At 37.0% G+C, this 21,148-nt stretch overlaps 1 protein-coding gene across 1 annotated transcript in view; it reads right to left on the reverse strand.

The window, feature by feature from the left end:
- The window catches only part of LOC124152064 (homeobox protein HOX3-like), a 125,793-nt gene that overhangs the window by 91,558 nt on the left and 13,087 nt on the right, over positions 1-21,148 (reverse strand). The gene's annotated exons all lie outside the window — the stretch shown is intronic.

Here is a 21,148-nt window from a genome sequence, read left to right on the forward strand (position 1 = left end):
AATTTGCATTCAACAGGAGTTTGAGATTTGGAAAATTCCAAAAGTCAGCTTTACAATAAGGTCGGAGCTTTCAGTACTTCTTTTAACATTCAATTAAACGAAAAATTTATATTCGTTTAAAGCGTTAATCCATTTTACAACAGTGTATAGTGTGACCTCTGTGTGTCGTTAGTTTCATCACGGACGTACATACGTATATACGTCTTTGGTTTCATTCTTTAAACATAAGTACATGCATGTTGACATAAATTCGAACAGGAAGATTCATCTCAAAACATCATCCGATTGGGCTTATTTATTTCTCTTTTTTTACTACACAAGTTGACAAAACACCGTGGAAAATGGAAGTTGTTTGGCGATAAAATTAACCACGGAAAAAGGATTTCCTTTCCTTATAATGATTATGATTATGATTGAAAAATAAATAATTATCCACATCCATTTTTCATATGACCCTTGAAGATCCGGGGTAGAATATGTCTTAAGCAACCCATGCTTGCTGTAAAAGATGACTGTGCTTGTCGTAAGAGGGATCGGGTGGTCAAGCTCGCTGACTTGGTTGATGCATGTCATCGATCCCAATTGCGTGGATATATGCTCATGATGTCCATCACTAGATTGTCTGGTCCAGACTCGAATTTTTACAGACCGCCGTCATATAGCTTGAATATTGCTGTGTGCGGCGTTAAACAACAAACCAACCAACAAACCATTTTTCACACTCATAAGAAATTTCTTCTCAAAGAGGAGTCCATTGTGTGATTCCGATAACATTATGCCCTTCAAAGAATTAGACATAAGAATAAGTTGGGCATGGAGTTTAAGTTTTTGAATCAGTAAGAGAAACGAGAAACACACCTTGCCGCGATTAAATTACTGTGATGTGAGAGTACATGAAACCTACAGTACCTCAGTGTAAGTTTATAGTAATACGTAGGAATGTAAGATATATTTAAATCGACTATACGTGTGTTAGTGAGTGAATGAGTTGGGTTTTGCGTTGTTAAAATGTTCCTGAACGTTTGTTATTCTTACCATATATTTCACAAGCACGTCTCATATCTCCAGGGTTTACCCTTGGCCAATCAAACTGGCATCGATTTTTTAAAACAATGTATTACCGTTGAAGCTGTTTTGTTTGTTTGTTGTGTAACGCCGCACTCAGCAATATTCCAGCTATATGACGGCGGTCTGTAATTAATCGAGTCTGGACCAGACAATCCAGTGATTGATATCAAAAGCATCGATCCACGCAATTGGGATTGATGACATACATCAACCAAGTCAGCGAGCCTGACCACCCGATCCCGTCAGTCGCTTTTTACGACAAGCACAGTCGCCTTTTACGGCAAGCATGGGATTCTGAAGACCTATTCTACCCCGGATCTTCACGGGTGAAACTGAAGCACGCATAAGTATGATCTAACAGTTAAAGTTTCTTTTATTAGAAAAGGGTATATATCCCTTCAGCTTCGATGCGGTCATTTTACGTCAGTGTCAATACAATGACTCGTAAAATTAATTGAAATATATGCAGCATATTCCTCAAATGAGTTCGATAAATAATAGCTTGATGTATAACACTCTGTATTGCAACGTTCGTTTGTTTTTAATTCTTTTGTAGTCCTAGATTGCATCATTTTGTATAAATTTCGTTCATCTTTTAAGCCATAAACACCATCTCCTATTTATCAATATGACAGAGCCAACGAATGTAACATGCCCGATAATAGCAAGAACAAAACGCATATCAAAGAAGCCACACACAAATCGTTCATCTCATAATGTGAGTGGGAAAGACTTTTTCGATACAACAATTGAAAAATTGCTATTTTGGTGCCACTTTGGGCGGCATGAAAATAATTTATAGCTATTTTTGGCCACAAATCGCGATGAAGACGAGGAAAGTATTGGATTTTTGAGAATGCCGTACGACGGAGACAACTATCCCAAGACGTTGTCAGGATAGTATCATCCAAGTGTTAAAGTGCAGAGAAAAAAGACCCTTGATGCAAACAGTGAATGTAAACACATTTAAACGAATAAGCTTTTATCTTCTCGGTTATTCTGTGTTTGTGGTTGGAGGAAGGGCGAAAATGAAATATAACATGCTCGAGTCATGAAGGTAATGTCAAATATAATGATGATAATAATACGTGTACCCATAAAAATTAAACGGATACTTCTTAGACCTAAAATATCTTGCAGACAAACGATTAAAACCTCATCGGCCAACACATACTGATAGGATCGTTAAAACAATGTATCTAAAATGGGAATCGTTCGGTAATGAAAAACGTAATGGAAGTCATGTACAATTTAAATGCAATCCCCTCAATGGATCTATCTGAGCTAGAATATCCCTGTTATGAGGTTTTGTTATTGAATGTGTTCACTTCTTGTGTGCTTAACAGATAATGTTATCGATTTTTACAAAGAAAAGTGGAAAAACATTTGAGTTAATGGTTCGGTGATCCATAACGGACATCCCAATTTGCATTTAATTCAGTTTTATTTCAGCTTTCTGAAATTGAATTAAAAAACAACATATTTTCCCAGTGCGATGCACTTGTTTAAAACAAGCAACTATGCACTGGCCTACGCACTAAAACATAAACTGGTTTCGGCGAGTTAACTTCAATTTCCGGATCTAACAAATTCTCAATTTCACTTTTGTCTGGTTTAGAAAGTTCAACAGAGGGGATTTCCTTTCAGGCAGTTAAATGAAAACTACAGTTAAGAGTAAAACATGAATTAAAAGTGACATTCCATGATCATAAGAAGTCTCCACTAAAACAGAGTCCATTATACGATTCCGACTATATCATAAGTATGTGTTTATGAATCACTACCAAATAGTGATGACACTAGGTGTTTAACAGGTTTAAAGCTGATGAGGACAGTTTATTTGCAAATCGCACACATGACAACCATTGTATGTTGAGATAAATATGTATATCATGATTAAACCAAATCCAAGATTATCCTTCGGTTGCCATGCAACCAATTACATACATGATCTGGAAATGGTTAAAGACCTAGACAAAACGCCGTATGACAGGGTCAGATCTTAAATCACGTTAACATTTGAGCCAGACTGAGTTTCCATACCATCAGATGTTGTTAGGCATGTATATATTCAAAAGGAAAATATAATATACAGTTTGAAACATTCGAAATCGTTAAATATATTAAACTGTGATCTCAGACATCTACATATCGACTCTAGATAGAGTTAGGAGTTGAGTTGCTTTGTTGTGAATGTATATAAGATAGCCCTTAAACACACGAACTGAACAAAGATATCATGCATTTCATGTCAACAGCTGAACCCTCGAAAACTTATGATCTCACGAAGTCTCCTAAAGATGCTGTGACATCTCAACACGCCTACACCAAGTCAGATAATTCATTTTCCACTTCTTATAACGGGCATAAAACTAAGATTTATACAAACTCACGTGACACTTTTACAGGAAAAATATGAAATGATGTCAGCGTCACCAATGTTTATTACGTGAGGATTTACAAACATGTATTCGTGTTTGTCTTCCCTAAAAACAGGACGATTTTTATCATCTGAAAAATGCCGAAGGATTAATTGTCTTCTAGCCATTGCAGTGGTTCCAGAGACGCCACGTGTTTGCAAACTGAGTACTGTAACACCTGGTTAGTCTGAACACCCTTCTTCCGGACAAGTGCTGTAAATATAATACGTCAACGACAGAGAACAATCAGTCACGTTCTGCCGAAACAGATTCTATTTGGGCGTAGAAGGCAAAGCAGCAGTGGAACTTACATCAATGGATCACTGAAAATTAGCGATGACACCTGGTGCTGACACCCGGTGTTCACGAAACGCATTTTGTATATCACGCCTATAAAAATATGGACATTACCTCGACCCATTATTGTTTGTTTGTTGTTTTACGCCGCACTCAGCATTATTCCAGTTATATGACGGCGGTCTGTATATAATGGAGTCTGGACCAAAAAATCCCGTGGTTAACATCATGAGCATCTATCTACGCAATTGGGTTACGATGACATGCATCAACCACGTCAGCGAACCTGACCACCCGATCCCGTTAGACGCCTCTTACGACAAGCATCGCCTTTTTACGGCCAGCATGGGTTGCCGAAGAGCTATCGACCCATTATTAATTAATACGGATATATGTTAATTCGAAAAATAATTTGAATTTGCAGATATTTCATATTGATTAGTTATAGGACACTGTAATATACTACTCAAAACAAGTTAAAGATCACCTACAACTGGAAGACTTTGTGTTGCAATACCTTCCAGCAATGACATATTAACTATTGTCATATAAAACATCGGATATTCTTTAACTTCTTTTGAGTATTATATATATATATATATATATATATATATATATATATATATATATATATATATATATATTCAAAATGTCAAGATCAACTTCAAATATTCCAAGGTCAATGTCAGTTGAGCAAATGCACTGTACGTTGATTTCGAACCTTTCTGAAGTACGTATAAAGAAGGTTTTGTTATGAAGAGTTTTCGTCGAGCTACACGCAAACATACTAAGACTATATTGTGATACAATATGTCCCTTATTTCTAAACGAAATGCATAGCGTAATCGTTGAACAAGTTTATTTTTTCACATAAATTCACTTGCGGTTAAACGTGTCGTAACTTGTGAGTGAGTGAGTATGATTTTACGCCGTTTTTAGCAATATTTAAGCAATATCACGGCGGGGGACACCAGAAATGGGCTTCACACAATTTACCCATGTCGGGAATCGAACCCGGGACTTTGGCGTGACGAGCGAGCGCTTTAACCACTAGACTACCCGACCGCTCCAGTAACTACTGAGGAAACAGAACACAAGTCTTAATTAAGCATGAACACATATTTCCACAAAATTCAAAGAAACACGGTATTTGCGTACATCTGGACAGACATAAATTAAGGATCAAGCGTGAAGGGAAGCATTTTGGGCGCAATATCTTGTTTGTATTACAGTAAGTGGGTGAGTGAGTGAGTTGGATTCGAACAGTATGGGAGGAAACCCGTAGGGTGCAAGTCATAGACTCTTACCATGTGGTGAAACGCACGGGTTAGGTGCTGACAAACCAAGGGTCATAATCTGAGATTTGAACCCATGTATTCCGGTACGCAAGTCACAGGAACTTCTAAGACGACAGACCACCCGTACCCCTTTGTTAATATGAAGAACTAATATAACTGAACGCACAAGGCAATAATCTTTGTTATGGTTCTATGTGTTGATAAGTCTATTTATATTTTTACAAGGTTCAAATCTAGATATTGTATTGAGGACGATCCAGCTGTGACATTGTTTCAAAATCACATTATCTTTACGCTTTGGAAAAAAATAATTCTTCACTGGTATTGCAACGGTAATATTAATGTAGCAAACGGCAAAGAGAATATCAAATACCATATATCAGAGTCATATATCAACATCAACATTGCAAATCAAATTGAAAGTAGCTTCTCTCTATCAAGATGCCATTTTCGTCCGTTAAACCGTATATCTGATCCTAAGAATTACTATGTTTTTATGACTTTATGTCCCAAGTTGTTTTTTTTATCTAACTCTAATCTATTTTACTTAGATCATTAGGGGAAATCAGCTGGGGGTACACCGTAAGAAATATTACAAATATTCGTATGAGCCGGTACTGTATGACTGTTCACATTGTTGTCATGGAAACAGAAACATATTTAAACTTCCCCATTAATAAATAAAGATGGAGTGTTGTCTCACAGCGATTATTGTCAATCCAGCGAATTCTTTTCGATAAATGAAATATGTTTAGACATGTTTGGTTCCTGTTACCTCATTCCATACACCTTCCACGTGACGAAGTATGCATACATATGCACACATACAACATATTAATATTAAAGTATAACATAAAAGGTCAACGTCAGAGACAAAGCAGTCTCGAGTGTCCGGCGAAACCAATTCCACTGGGAGTAAAACAGATTCCATTGAGTGAAAATGATATGCATGGATCACCGAAGATTCGTCATGACACCAGGTGTTCGCGAAAGGAGTAGGAAAGTCCTGTAGCATTCGCCACGTTATGCCCATCACTCCGTTGAGTTCTTATACTGAATCCAGTTACTTGGGAGTGAATTTAAACAATTAAAAACTGTTGGGGAAATCCAACATGCGTTGACTCATACATACACCGGCCTTCTGTTAGTCTGTCTTACAGACCCTGATACAAATATATCAACTACAGCCCATGCAAGTCTATACTGTTTGGCAAGTCTAGATTACTGCAGTATCTGAAAATGAAGAGAATCACTGGGCTTCCTTTTTATTATATTTTTATTAAGATAACTGAACAACTGTTTTTTCTGTACGTGTGTTCATTTCAGAGACATGTTAGTCTAGCCTTCTGTGAGCATGTACACATCGCCAAACGTACCATGCTACATCTGTTCACAAAACTGCCTCAGCGCCCATCCCATAGACTGTGAAGTTACAGTTTCAGTCAAATCCTACACGTCTTTGTTTTTTGTAACCTAACCCTTTTTTTTGTTAGAACGCCTGCCTCTACACACTGCCATCCCTTTCATCCCAGCTGTACCTCTTTCATCGACCAACCATAGCTCTAATTTGAATGTCAAAGCGATTTTATAAGATTAATTCGTGATCCGCGACTGCAACCTATCTTTTGATTCCTCAACTGAACACTGAGAACGTCGGGCTTCGTCGTTGGCCGTGCGCAAAAGCGACGGGACTTCTTACTTAGAATTGTAAAACAGAGACCTAGGGTTTGGTTTCAATTAATACGGATCAATCATTGCATATTTCACGGAGTTTGCGGCTGAGGCGAATAATTTCTTTCGATTTTCATCATGTTGTTTACTGGTGCCTTGGGAAACGCTTAGAACCTACGACTTGGAAAGGTCATCTCAATTGAACTTTAAAGTCCTTTGTAGCTTTTGTTCGTAATCTTAAAGTTTAATCCATGGCACAAAGAATGCAGTCGTCTCGCAATAGTTGAATGCATGGCGATGAATCTCGTAACTCGGGAGGTCTGATTGTCACACATGTTAATGTCCATTGCAAAATGAAGCAATCGACACCAGTGAATTTTAATGGATGAGAAATGCGCACTTTGTGGTTTTCATAAAGATGCACGAAATATCATTGCCCTTTGCGTTGAGTGAACACGCAAAACAAGCGTATCCCTTCTACAGGCCTCCAAAGGTGCCGTCTTCAACGCATTTTATCGAAATCGTTCAATTTCTTAGTGGTTTTACTTAGAATGTGACCCTGGCATTAATGTCGATGACTGATTGAAATGTACAACTAGCGCTGGCCTGATACATATGATGACAGATACATATATGACCATCATGCAGGAAAACGTTAAATATTGCAAAAATGAGACGTTTTCGTATTACGTATCATGCTGTGCATTTATGACATACGCCAAATATCGTCACGCTAAAATTCCTTAGGAATAAACCAGAATACAAAGATACTGACTATGGAGATCCGTTTGAGCCATCAGTGAAAAGGAATTATGCACTTGCGCCAACTGCTAATTGGTGCATCATGTATTGTTCATTCACATAGTGCTATGCTATGCAAAAATGAACAAAAATGATTTAGATGGACTATTAGTCACGCTCGTTATGTAACGTCAGAAAACGCCTTATTTTTTGCCAAGGTTGTTTTAACATCTGTAAACATGCAAACAGCAAAAGTAAACACATTGATTGCATGCCGTTCATTTTTTTGCTACGGAAGGTGAAATAGGACAAACACCACATTTCTATGCAATTCAGTTCTATATAATATTCAATACATTATTTGGTTGCTTAAGTGAATGGCTTTGAAGTTGCAATTTTCCTGACTTCAACACACGACTGAAGACACCTGTTCTCTTCACACGACTTTCCCCATGATCCCCAACGAGGTGGCCTAGCTTTGGTTACTGGTGGCCTATACCCTGTGTTTTAAACTGTATACATAATATTGTTATGCTCAAATATGTTTCATGAATTGTTTCTAAATAGAGTATGCTCAAATATGTTTTACAACTTGTTTTTAAACAAAACTTTGCATTAATGACTAAATTGTAAATATATTAACTTGGTCTCGTCGCTATATGGCTGCGATAGTGCCGATGCGACGTTAAATTTTAACTCACTCACTCACACGACTTTCTGTGCAGATTCACAGTTTTATGTGATACATTAACGGCTGCTGGTGACGGTATTGGTCGATGCAGATCCATCATTTGGGATGAAGATAGCTCCGTGGTCTAGTGGATTGAACGTTTAGCCGGAGAGCCGAATGTCGGTCTTTTGATCCCCAACTGCGTCATACCAAAAGATGGTACTTGTTATTACCCTGCCTGGCGCTCGGCATTAAGGGGCTAAAACAAGTACTGGTCGGCTCGAGGTCAATATACTGTGTCTGGGTTGTGTATCCAAGTTAAACTGCGGCATGGTATCTCAATTGGCTATCACTATAAAACCAGCATTAAGAAAGCCCCCCCCCCCCCCCCCCTCCCCCCATCCGACGCACACCACACACGTAAGCACACATACACACACACGCACACACACGTGCATACGCGTCGCTGTCTATGTGCAATAACCTTGAACACGTTACACCCCACTGACAAAAAAGACAGCTATTTTCATGTTACTTTGTGACGTCACTAATGAGATCGGAGTGGCGGTCCACTGGTGACGTTTAGTTAACAACATTTTTTTAGTTCTACAAAATGAGCTATCGATCTTTATAAATGCGGATCAGTGCACACGCGCAGGTTAAATAGCTGGGAAGTCGGGTTCGTGTCAAATGATATGTTCACTCCTTTGTTTTGGAATATTCTATTTCGCACTGGATCCTGATTTATACACGTGTCGTGGTACTCTACCATCATGTTACAACATTGATCGTGACTGAAAGTCCCAAAAGAGAACCTACACTGCATGTGATTATAAATCTTCAAAGATCTTGGTAGTCCAATGGTCCAAGCGTTCGCTCGTAACGCCGAAGGCCCGGGTTCGATTCCCGACATGGGTACAATGTGTGAAGCACATTTTTGGTGTCCCCCGCCGTGATATTGCTTGCATATTACAAAAGGGGCATAATCCATACTCACTCCCTCACTTGAACTGGCGATTTGATAGAAACAGGTATTGTTTTGTCTCCAATTCTCTACAAAGTGGAGGTAGTAGGGTTGTCAATGGTTCAATCGTTCGTTCGTTCGTTCGTCGAACCGAAGGTCCGGGTTCGATTCCGCACATCGGCACAATGTGTGATGCACATTTCTGGTGCCCTGTCGTGATATTGCTGGAATATTGTTAAAAGCGGTGAAAAGCATATTTACTCAACGTGATTATCTCACTCTTTCTTAACATGTATAGTGTCCTTTTATAAAGGGAGGTCGCTTAAAAGAGATGATAGGCGATTGTGCTCAGTTTATACAACGATACAAGAATAAGAGATCGAGGATAGCCTTAACATATAGTTCAGATTAACAACGGTAACATAATACTGACTTCTGGTTAGGAGTGTCTTGTTAAAACCATTCACAATACATATACCGAACAAAAGATGTTAGGGATCATGATATTTTTTAGAATATATTTTGTAGAAAAGACTGAGCTCACAATTTCATAAAAAAGATCCCCCTAAATACTCATGATCTCTAACGGTTTTCGTTCAGTATATTAAACACGTGAAACGGGCGAGGTAGCCTCATCAACACGTTACAGGTGATGTAGCCTCATGCATCCATCTCTAAGTCCCCACAGCATCCGCATCAATAGAAATATGTTTATTCTCATTCAGATCTTTTTATAACGATATTTTTGTAAAACCATAACAACTGAAGGCAAATGTTTGGGTGAAGAAATCTGAGATTCGATTCGATCACGAGGGTCAATAAAAACGTTGCCCCGAATCTACTTTCACAACCAGCATCAGCACTGTAGGCATGACAGAGTTTCTTCTCTTATACTTAAGACTCTGAAATCAATATCGTATAACTATATATTTTAATACGTTTTATTTATAGCTAACTGCATCAATCTTTTTATCTTTTCAATCCAATTGGAATTCCGGGTCACCGTAGACGTCAAGGTGTGTCGCTGGGCTCATCTGCAGTACAGAGTGTGGCCTGGTTGTTTGTATGCAAGCTTATTCCACTGATCCGTGCTCATGCTGTCAACCACTGGTTCGGTTCTCCAAAACTCAATTATCTGCATATTCAGGAGTAATATTGCTGCCTGTGCTTGTTTGCTTGTTTGTTGTTTAACGCCGCACTCAGCAATATTCCAGCTATATGACGGCGGTCTGTAAATAATCGAGTCTGGACCAGACAATCCATTGATTGATATCATGAGCATCAATCCACGCAATTGGGATCGATGACATGCATCAACCAAGTCAGCGAGCCTGACCACCCGATCCCGTTAGTCGTCTCTTACGACAAGCATAGTCACCTTTTACGGCAAACATGGGTTGCTGAAGACCTATTCCACCCCGGGTCTGCTGTCTGTGGTGTAAAACATTAATTTACTCACTTTTACGTCATATTTCCTATGATCTAATCTCCTAAATTCCTTACAAATGAACTAAATTTTATTTGTTAGTTTGTTGGTTAACGGCGCACTCAGCATTATTACAGCCATATGATTGCGGTCTATAAATAATCAAGTCCGAATTAGATAAACCAGTGATTGACATCATGAGCATCAATCCAGGCTATTGGGACAGGATGGTTGAAAATACCCCCTAGTTCCATATGGTCGCCTATTACGACAAGCATGAGTTGCGGGGGACGGATATTCTTACCCTTATACCCTACGGGTGCCCAAAATTGAAGATAACATTGCAACGATATTGCCACGGCCAAACTAAAATTGATCTTCCCCTTCACCCGAATAGAAACCAAACTTATAAAATCAAAATTTAACGTTGGAAAAAAACAAATTTAATTTCTACATCTCTCTTTATTTCAAACATGAAAGTGAGAATGGATTCTCCCAGGAATCATTGTTTTAAAAACAGCATAATAAAACAGTTATATATTTCGTTCCCAGATCCTTGTTCCTCTAACAGAGATACATCGCACCCAGTGACTAATTAAGTTAATGATGTCCTTGGCGGGAACTCAATTAATTCCAGAGGCAAATAACAAATCTGATTACTCAATTTTCCTTTTAATCAAAGTCATCAATCATTTGCAATACATCCATTAGCGTTTGTGGAAGATCGAGGAAATGGCTGAATTTTTCGGCCGAAGATTAGGCCGGTATTTTTTAGGCCCAAATCTTGAAACTTCAAAGAGTGAATATAGAGACATTAAAGAATCGTGCCTGTCATGAGTGATGATGTTTATGATGATGATGAAGGACTTATGTCAGTGTATGTAAATATATATATGGATATTATTCGTAATCTCACTGATTTTGTGATATAAGTACTTTGCAAAAGATTCTAAGTTTCAGTCGGTTTAATAAAAAAGAATGTTCAGTTTCGGATAAGAATCCATTGGTGAGTACAACTTGAATGAATATGAATATCAACTAAAATGCATTTGTAATTAGGAATACGTCACTTGTAAACGCCACACTGCTTTCACCGTTCAGGAATATAGCACAAAAATATTCTGTAATTAGGATTAATATAGCAATGTTTTAATTTTCAAAAAGCAATCTTTTATCTTCCTTAGATATGTAGTGTACCTGAATGAACTCTTTATAAGTACATGCCGATTGTTCATAAATGTTACTAATATACCAGCTTTATTGTGAATGCTGAATTCCAAGTTTTGAAATTATTGCGGGAAAAGTTACATACTTTTGCCAGAATGTTTTAATATTGTATTTCATTGTATCACTGATGCAGGTAATTGGGAGTAAAACGATTAAGCGTTTGTATTTAATTACAACATGAGCCATATAGTTACGTTTCCTTTTATATCACAAGTTGAATTTACAACGATGCTGAATTGTGCATAGAAGTATCTACAGGGGATGCCATTGTCTATTGTTCTGTGTATTAAATTGACAAACAAGGACAGGGCTTTGAACAAATGCTGTATGGTGCTTATTAACATTACTATTGTCATGTCTGGTCCAGAAGGTGGGTGGTGTCGCCGGCAGATGGAGGGGGACGGGATGAGACAGAAGAGGGGGCAAGGGGGAGTCACGTACGGACGGGGATGATAGCACCACTATCGCGTTCACGTGTTAGCGAGCTTGCTGAATTCCGAAATGTCGACCTCTTTTGAACTAGGAAGATGGGGAGAATTATCCCATGCCTGTTTCATCTTGGATCTTCCAAGTTTCAAACAAAAGCTTCCCAGAGTGATAAATGGCCCTGTTATAGACGCGACCTCCCCAAATGCACAAATCATGTTCAGCCAGATATTGAAGGCTTGGAGGGCTTAATGGCATCAGTTCCTTTGCGAAGAGAAGTAGAGAAAATAAACATTGACAGAACATTTGACTTGAGGACATTTCTGCGATCTTGTAGGTACGCGGATGAATAATGCGGTTACAGACACACATTAACAAATGAAATTGAACGTCATTCATTTCCAAATGATCAGCGACACGTGAATAGCATGTACTATATTCGCGTTTGAAGACGTTTTTCGTAACGGGCGACTGCGAGGAAAGGGACTTTTTTATCGTACGTGCGATTTGAAAGAATTACGTGACAACATCAAAGAAAACGGTTTCACATGAAAGGAAACCCACATTTATCAAAGTGCCCTTCCATCAGCAGGCTTGAAATGTACAGTCTGTGAAGTGAAATGTACAAGTTGCAATAGACATCATGTTAGTTATTTCTGACCCATTAGACAATGCTTGTTATTGTTTTGTCCGTATGCTTACTTGCAAAGTGACGACAGGGCGTCTTGGAGATCAAACAAAATAATATAAACACGGGATTGAAAGTATTAAAGATCGGCACCTGTCTAAATTATCCCAATGACATTGGAGGATGAGAGTGACGGCGTTTAGACATTGATCAATTTAAATCAATGCTGTGACTCACAAGGAAACAAAGTTGTAAGATTGACGAGGAGCCTCACATCAAAGTTTTAGTCAAAGACGTTGCAACATTCCTGTATGCAGTAATTTCGTAAATAAAGTTGTCTTCAAGTTCTGTTAACCGTAGGTTCAAAAAAAATTTAAAAAATGAAAACTGGCATGTTTTGGAGAAGTAAGGTGCATCACAGGTGGGGATAAAATACAATTATTCCAAAAAGAGCATTTTGCATCCCGAAACCCCACGTATGTGCATTTCCACTACGAATTTCTTTTTATCCCAGAGAGAATAATCATGGAAAATACATTTACATTTCAGTGTTGGGTACTTTTGTTAAAGAAGAACATTACATTAAACAAACGTTCAATGTTGGATGCATTTTTTTTAAAAGAACATAAATTTTCTCAGTGTTTTGTCAAAAGACAATATTTCACTTCCATTAATAAACAATTGTATCTCCTAAAAAGATTAATAACAACATTGTTGCATGAAAATAAAGAGTTGGCCTGGTGTTATTAATTCCACAGTCGGGAATATGGTTTTCTCCGCACAGAAAAACAAGAGATACGAATACTGTTAACATTCGTTTTCTATTTATGTTAAATTAATGACCCTTTGCAAAAAACGTACAACTTAAAAAAGTGCACACTATACATTTCTAAAAATACCGCCTACATTTGAAGGTTATAATTTATACCGCATCATCATGTCAAGTGCTATTGATATCCAGGGCAAAAACAGTTAATGTTCTAAAAATATCATGTGGTGCATAAATACCCATTTGGAAATCGCATGGAAAAATTCGATTGCAAAACTCGATGCGACTTAATTAACGAAAACCAAAATAGTGTGATGAAGTTAAGATTGATTAGCTTAATGTATTTCATTTCCAGTCGTAGTGTGTTGATTTCAAAGTTTAATTGGCGAAAATAAAGCTCTTCTACTTGGCGTAGTGTTGTGTAACAGTGGTGAAATAGACTAGAAGAAATCCCATTTATCATATTACGTTGCAGTTCATGTTCCCTTGCACACCACGCGTTTTCAGTGCTAAAACCACCATGTCTAACAGTCCAAATAAACAGGATTTGCTTTGATAGATAACAACGCTCTACACAAACGTTTATTTTACATTTTTTTAATTACACAAAAAAGTTACTTTTGCAAATTTATAAGTGAAATGTACTGCTTGAATTTTATAAATCAACCCAAACTGTAATAATCAATGATGCAATATGCATCTGTGTTACTGCCGTTTCATAGCGTTTGAACACATTATAACTTGACAAACTCTCCAAACAATTAACGGTGAGATCCATATGAGATATCGGAAAATGGCAAACGTGTGATGTTCCTTTATTTAAAGGGTCATTAGTACCGTTTGAGATTCCTCCGTGGTATTGATCAAATATTTTAGGAATGAAGGTAGAAAAACAGCATAATCTCAATCCTTATTTGTTGCTACGAATTACTATATGTATATACTGAAAAAAAGGTTAGAGATGATGAATATTTTTTAGGATATATTTTTTTAATTTGTGTGTTCAGTCTCTACAAATGCACAATATCCCCCAAATTATTCATGGTCCCTAACTTTTGTGTTCTGTATATAGTCAGCTTGATGTTAACGATATTTCTGAATAGCTAGATGAGGGTTGTCCAAAGTGCATGTAAAAGCACATTTACCGTTATATTTCAGTGGCTAAGGATCTGCCTGTTTACTGTGTAGCTAGGTTTTGATATAGAAGAAGAAGAAGAGAAGAAGAATATTTTATTATAGTGTCACCCGCTGTACATATAAAATGACAAGGCAAGAATGTAAAAATTCAGCGGCCGGCCAAAATGGCCTACGAGACACTAAAAGACTCATAAAAAACACTATTTTATATATGTACACACCACATTTAATAGCAATTATGAAAATAACATTCATAATATTATCCCCCATACAGACATCCTATATACACACAACCATATATAGTGAAAGTGTTTCATGTGTGTGGCCGATTAAATAGGTAATATATATTGTAACGTCATGCAGTATTAGTTCACAAACTGACCAAGTCTACATAATGTGACATTAATTAATGATAACGAATGAATTGAAATCCGTAAAAGTTATTGAACATTTATATATTGTATGTATAACATAAATGTCACAACCAGCTGTGTACAGCAATTAAAAAAGCAGGTCATATTATTAATCTATCTGTCTCAATATCATGAATATATATATATATATCGCATTTGAAATATAAAATGTAAGAAATATATTTTGGTTGTGAATTCTATTAAAGCATTTTATGGCATGTTTCCTAGTATTGTTCCTTGTGCACAATTAGTTTATATGAATTGATGCATAAATTTAAAAGTTAAAGACCATAATGTTTATTGAAAGTGGTGTGGTACGATTCGTCACTAATATAATATGAAAGAATACATTGATTTATAATCTATGAGTCAAACAAACAAAAACAATTATTACAAGTAAATACTTTGTGAATTTCGTTACTGTGAAGTAATGTCACTGACATAAAATCCTTACGAAATGCTTTCGAAATAAGAAATGAAAATGAAAGTCACTCGGGGAATGTTTATTTACAGTTTAGAACTTCTCCTTATCCAATTATATAAGATATCTAGTCTTGCTCAGTACGTTAAATGTACTTCTAACAGATATGAGTCAAACGCTGCCGAACATTTTCCGACAATGCTCGGATTTAAAAGCACATTTCTCACTCAAACTGTCAATGTACGTGCCGTTAACTAATCAATAGAAAATTATGATTGAAAACCTTTTAATTTCAGGTTTTCCTCTCTTCTCCTTCATCAATTACAAAGAGGTGTTCATTAAATCTTGTCAAATTTCACGTCATAATATTAAATCAAAGAATTCTTGATATTCGCCTATTCTGCTAACTCAATGTAGTTCATTTCTTCGTATCTGCGACACGCGGACAACTCGTGGAGGACACGCCCCTCCTGAAAATAACAATCATTGTTCATTTCACTTGCTTCCTCTCAAGTGTGAATTTCACGAAAACAGTCGCTGATTTCAGAGTTGTGAAATCTACATCAGCAAGTGCGTGCAGTGATCGATTTCGTGTTTAAGTCGACGTCTGCACGTGCGTATCGTGGCTAGTGTCAGCTTCGCTTGAGGGATGGGGTCCCTCCTTAATCCAGACCCGTCATGACTGCGCATGCGGTGAAATCGACACAGTGACAGCTAAACCAAGCGAAAGAAATCCCTGTTGCGATTGGGTTGAATCCTGATTGACGTTTTGTTTTGATTTTCGCCGAGCGAACATCGAATTTTTGATCTTCTAATGCCGACTGTTATTAAACTTTGGCCTAATCTTTATTCCAAAGTGAACATCGAATTTAAGATCTTATTCAGTGGCTGTGTAATTACATCTTTCTCCTATCAGACAGAATTTCTCAAAATGTGATCAATCATTTGAGAAAGATAGATTATCAGTTTGCATGGTTTCGGGAGGAAAAAAGCCCAAGACTACAGTCCCTTGATCAATGCAAAAATCACGCTTTTATGACGAATTTCGAATGAAATCAAAATTTAGGTGTCAAAAACCCTGACATCATCGTAAGGCAATTTCTTTCAGCTTGAGGTACCATAATCGCATCAATGATTAAACAGAAATTGGCATAATATAAAAATGATATTTTCCATTACGCAAAACTATCTCTGAAGCACAAAAGGACAAAACCACAAACATGGGTGCTGTTTTGTAATGAGAAAAACTATAAATTGCAAATGTGTTTGTTTAGCAACCACTTTAATATCTTCATGAGAAAAAAAAATATCTGAAAATACGCGTGGGCTATTTATGTCAAGGACAGTATCGAATGTAAGGGCAAGTCTTTCAATGGAATTGAAAAGCACAAATATACACAACTCTTTTAATTATGCAATGACCCCTTAAAAGCAAACGAACTAAATACAAAAATGATACAAACACTAAATATATAAATGGAGGAATGAACGAACGAATATATAAAGACATGATTAATCTTCAATTATCGCTATTACAATGTGTTTCGTCCAATTTGTTTTTAAAAGGATGGTGTTTAAAGTGAATGTGTTTTGTTATTAATGCTGCAAGTCTAACCACCTTATACATCTATTACCAATGACAGTCGCACACGCCAAACACTAGATTGAACATGAAATTACTATCCCGTTAATAACAGGAGCATTTAGAGCGACACTCTGACACACGTGTGCGTTTTGTGATGTACATTGCAGTGCAGTCGTTTTCCGATACGCGAGCGCAGTGTATTTATGAACCAGTCTTTTGTCACTGTCTCCCAACAATATATCATACAGTTGTCTATTTCGCATCCTCCCGGTCAATTAACAGGCGGACAGGCGTTTGAAATGAGTTCTATTTACTTTGATTTGCGCATCACACCGCATCAATTTCACTCCGACATGTGTTGATTGCAAGCCGCGGTGCTGAGTCGTAGCTAACTATGATGTATGCTGCACTACGTTTCCCTGTCGGTATCAATCACAACGCATGTATATTTCCCAGCTCATGGAACTATTACCATTGGTTTCCGCTGAGCCACCGAACGCTTGCGTCAACTAATTTATAATTCTGATGAATATTAATGTCGAATTTGACGAATTTAAGATACCTCGACTCACGTTGCAGATGTTCGTCTCCACATGAAATCAGTTGTATCGCACGTCTGTCTCCAGGAAATATGAAATATTTTTCATTTCCAGAAAATATTTTAGAAAATATATTTGTGGCGTTTTCAAGGTAAAACTAACTGGCTGTTTTTATTTTGATGTGATTTTATTTTGTTAATTATATTTTTTCTTTCTCAGACAATGTGACATGTTTTCCGACGGATCAAAATAAATCATTGTTCAGTGACCTTTAGTCGCACAACACGAACTTTAACATCATCTCGTATTTTACGTGCAATAAATAGTCTCTATCTAACAAACAGATCTCATGGCACATGTGTTTTAACACAGGCAACGGTGTAATTTTCCGACAACTATTTATTACAACAGTTCCGTTAACCGACTGAGCATCCTCCGCCTCATGCCGGGCATTTTGAAGACAGAAATTCATCAGGAAGCGAGAACCATTTCTAGAAGAACCTATGAACAGGAACAATCAAAGTATAATCTTTACCAAATTCGGAATCTTTGCCAAGAAAAGAATACTACAGAATAATTCCAAAATTGTCGGTGATAGATATAAATATATCAAGTCTTTGAATGGCATTTTCAAGCGTTACACATAGGAGAGAGAATGTATGATGTCTTCTTTATTATAAGGAACACAACGTTTCGGAGTATATTCATACTACATGATGAAGGCATAAGGAGATACTCCGAAACTTTGTGTTCCTTTTAAAAAAGAAGCTGACATCCATCAATTCTCTCTCTCTCTCAGAATATATCGTAAGTGTGCGAATATAAGCTTAACAAATATATTCGTTAGTAATTATATGACTCCGTTAACTATGGAGCAGGTTTGTGAACATACTTACAAATACCGTTTTAGGGGTCAACCAGCAGGAAAAAGACATTCTCGTTTTTTAATATTCATAACAGAATATTGTTCGTTTATCTTGATTCATTTTAAAGAGTAAAATGGAAGTGTAACATTTGAGGGCCCGAAGTAACACAAAGCAAAAATTTACCTTGGATTCTAAACTATATATAAAGATTCATTGATGCTCAACAAAAATAGAAATATGTTCGCCTGCGGATGATATCCCTTCCTCTTCATCCCAAATATACGGGAAGTGATAATTTAGAACAGAAGGGGGCACCAGATCCTCGAAGGGGGTTAATTCATAAAGCGACTCGCAGTCTGAAAATGGGGATATGAGATATTGCCCCCCTCACAACTTACAACCATCACCGTGAACAGATCGCTTAGCCTCTGATACTAGACTATATTGAGTCGGCGGAATGACATTAAAGCTTTTGATAGTGATGCGAATATGTTGAAGACCTCTTTGATGAGAAACGAGGCGGAACGAATGAGAGAAATATCTTGTTTTCTTATTATTGAATATTACTTATCTATGTTTGGGAAAATATTTCGGAAATCATGAAAAGCAAATAATATGTTTACTTATTCTTGAAACACAATTAAGACTGTGTTAGACTAATAATAAATTGCTCGAATGTATTCCTGAACATGTGCTTTTGAAATCTATGCCAACACATGTTTGACCTAATATTAGATTATGATATGATAATGAGTAGCTATGGATGTTTATAACTGTATCAAAATAATTTTCAAAACAGATTTACGACATTAGTAATCGGTGTGTATTGCAGTAGCGTAGGGTCGCTTCGTGCTTGGATGAGGAACGATCTCTGTTCTAAGGGAAGCAACTCTGTTTTGACTCTTCCCTCACATGTGGCGTTTGTTTATAAACAATGCAACAATTGAGTCCAATATCACAGTATATCACAGCACTTATCATACTAACTGCACATACTAATAATTCGTTTTAGAGATTAGTATTGATGATAAGACATTAATAGCGTTTCAGGTGTATCTAGATGTATTAAAACAAGTTGAATGAAATTTATATGGTGATATGCTCCTTGATTAAGTTTGAACGTGAAATGTACAGCGAAAACCGCTTGAAAATACTCATCCTCTGGATGTATGAAAGCTTTGGAGCCTTCAATTATTAATGTGCACATTATTTCGTTTGAAGTAAATTATATTATTAAGAAATGCAATGAGTATCAGTTTTAATAAATGTTTAAATTAAACGATAATAATTATATTCAAGATAATAAATTCGTGAACGAAGTCCATGGAAAGGATGATGTGTCTTTAGCAGAGTCAGGATATGAGGCAACATCGACACAATATCACAACTGTATGAAAACATTCACAGAACTGATGTTGCCTTTAAAGGAACGTTAAAGGTGTTTAGAGTTAATGTGACATTAGATACACAAGCTCAGAACCTATTTGTTTATTTTGAAGTCATAGATTTTTAACAAGTTGCTGAATCACGAAGTTGGTTATACTGAGTGAGCTCTGAGCATTAAACTAAGTAAATAAGTTTGGTTTTTTTATCAAAAAGGTAATGATTCTTGTTTTGTTTTGTGTTTGTTGGAATAATATTTTTCTGTTTCGTACTTTGTACTAGGGCTTGTGAACATGATGAAATCATTAATAAATATTTAAAATACCCTGGTTCAGTTTGATTATTGTTCATTATAGTTAAAATGGATAGAATTATCATTAAACCGCCCGCACGTTATCAGAAATGAGCGGGCCAGTGTAACTTGATAATGCCTTCATATTGCTTGACGACGGGCCATTATCACGCCCGTTGTTAGGTGACGTCATAGGTTAGAGATAAGTGACGTCACGTTCAATAGTGACGTCACCTGGTTTGTTCTATGACGTTTCCATATTTGCTATTCCAACTAGCAATGGCCACTAGGGTTTTTTGTTTGTCCACACCAATGACCCTTTTTTCACACCAAACAGTAATGTATTGAGTCTTTGTAAGTCCGAAAGGTATTGTATCTGATACGTTATCACAGTTGTGCTTTGAACCTTGAGGTTGAAGTCGTCGCAACTTGATGCAGTGTATGTCGTCGTCCCCATAGTCATTGGAAATATTTAGAGATGTTTGATTTTATCATTCATGTATAGTTTGTAGTTTCTGGCGATCTGTGAACAAATACAATTCTTCACATTTAATAAGTAACAAGCCAGAAAAGTTACAACTTGGCAAGTTACGGAATGAGTAGGGTTTTACGCCGCTTCAATAGATTCATACTTTAGCAGGATATACTATTACGCACTGCACCGTCCCATTTAGCGGTGTTTCCTTGTATAAGTTTGTCAATGTACCTTTAATCGATTCAAACTGGGTTTTTATCAAAGGGAAGCAACTGGTACCGACGAAGTAAAGTTGTCTGAGAAAGGGGAGGTAATTTTCCGGACTACCCGGCCTCCGGCACGATTCCGTTGTATTAGTCTGTTCGTTAAGGTCACAAACCTTTGAAAAAGGATATTCCCACAAGTCACAATACGCTTTGGGGGATAATATTA

This window comes from Haliotis rufescens, unplaced genomic scaffold, assembly GCF_023055435.1.
Source record: "Haliotis rufescens isolate VD_foot unplaced genomic scaffold, xgHalRufe1.0.p SCAF_4, whole genome shotgun sequence".
Lineage (NCBI taxonomy): Eukaryota > Metazoa > Mollusca > Gastropoda > Lepetellida > Haliotidae > Haliotis > Haliotis rufescens.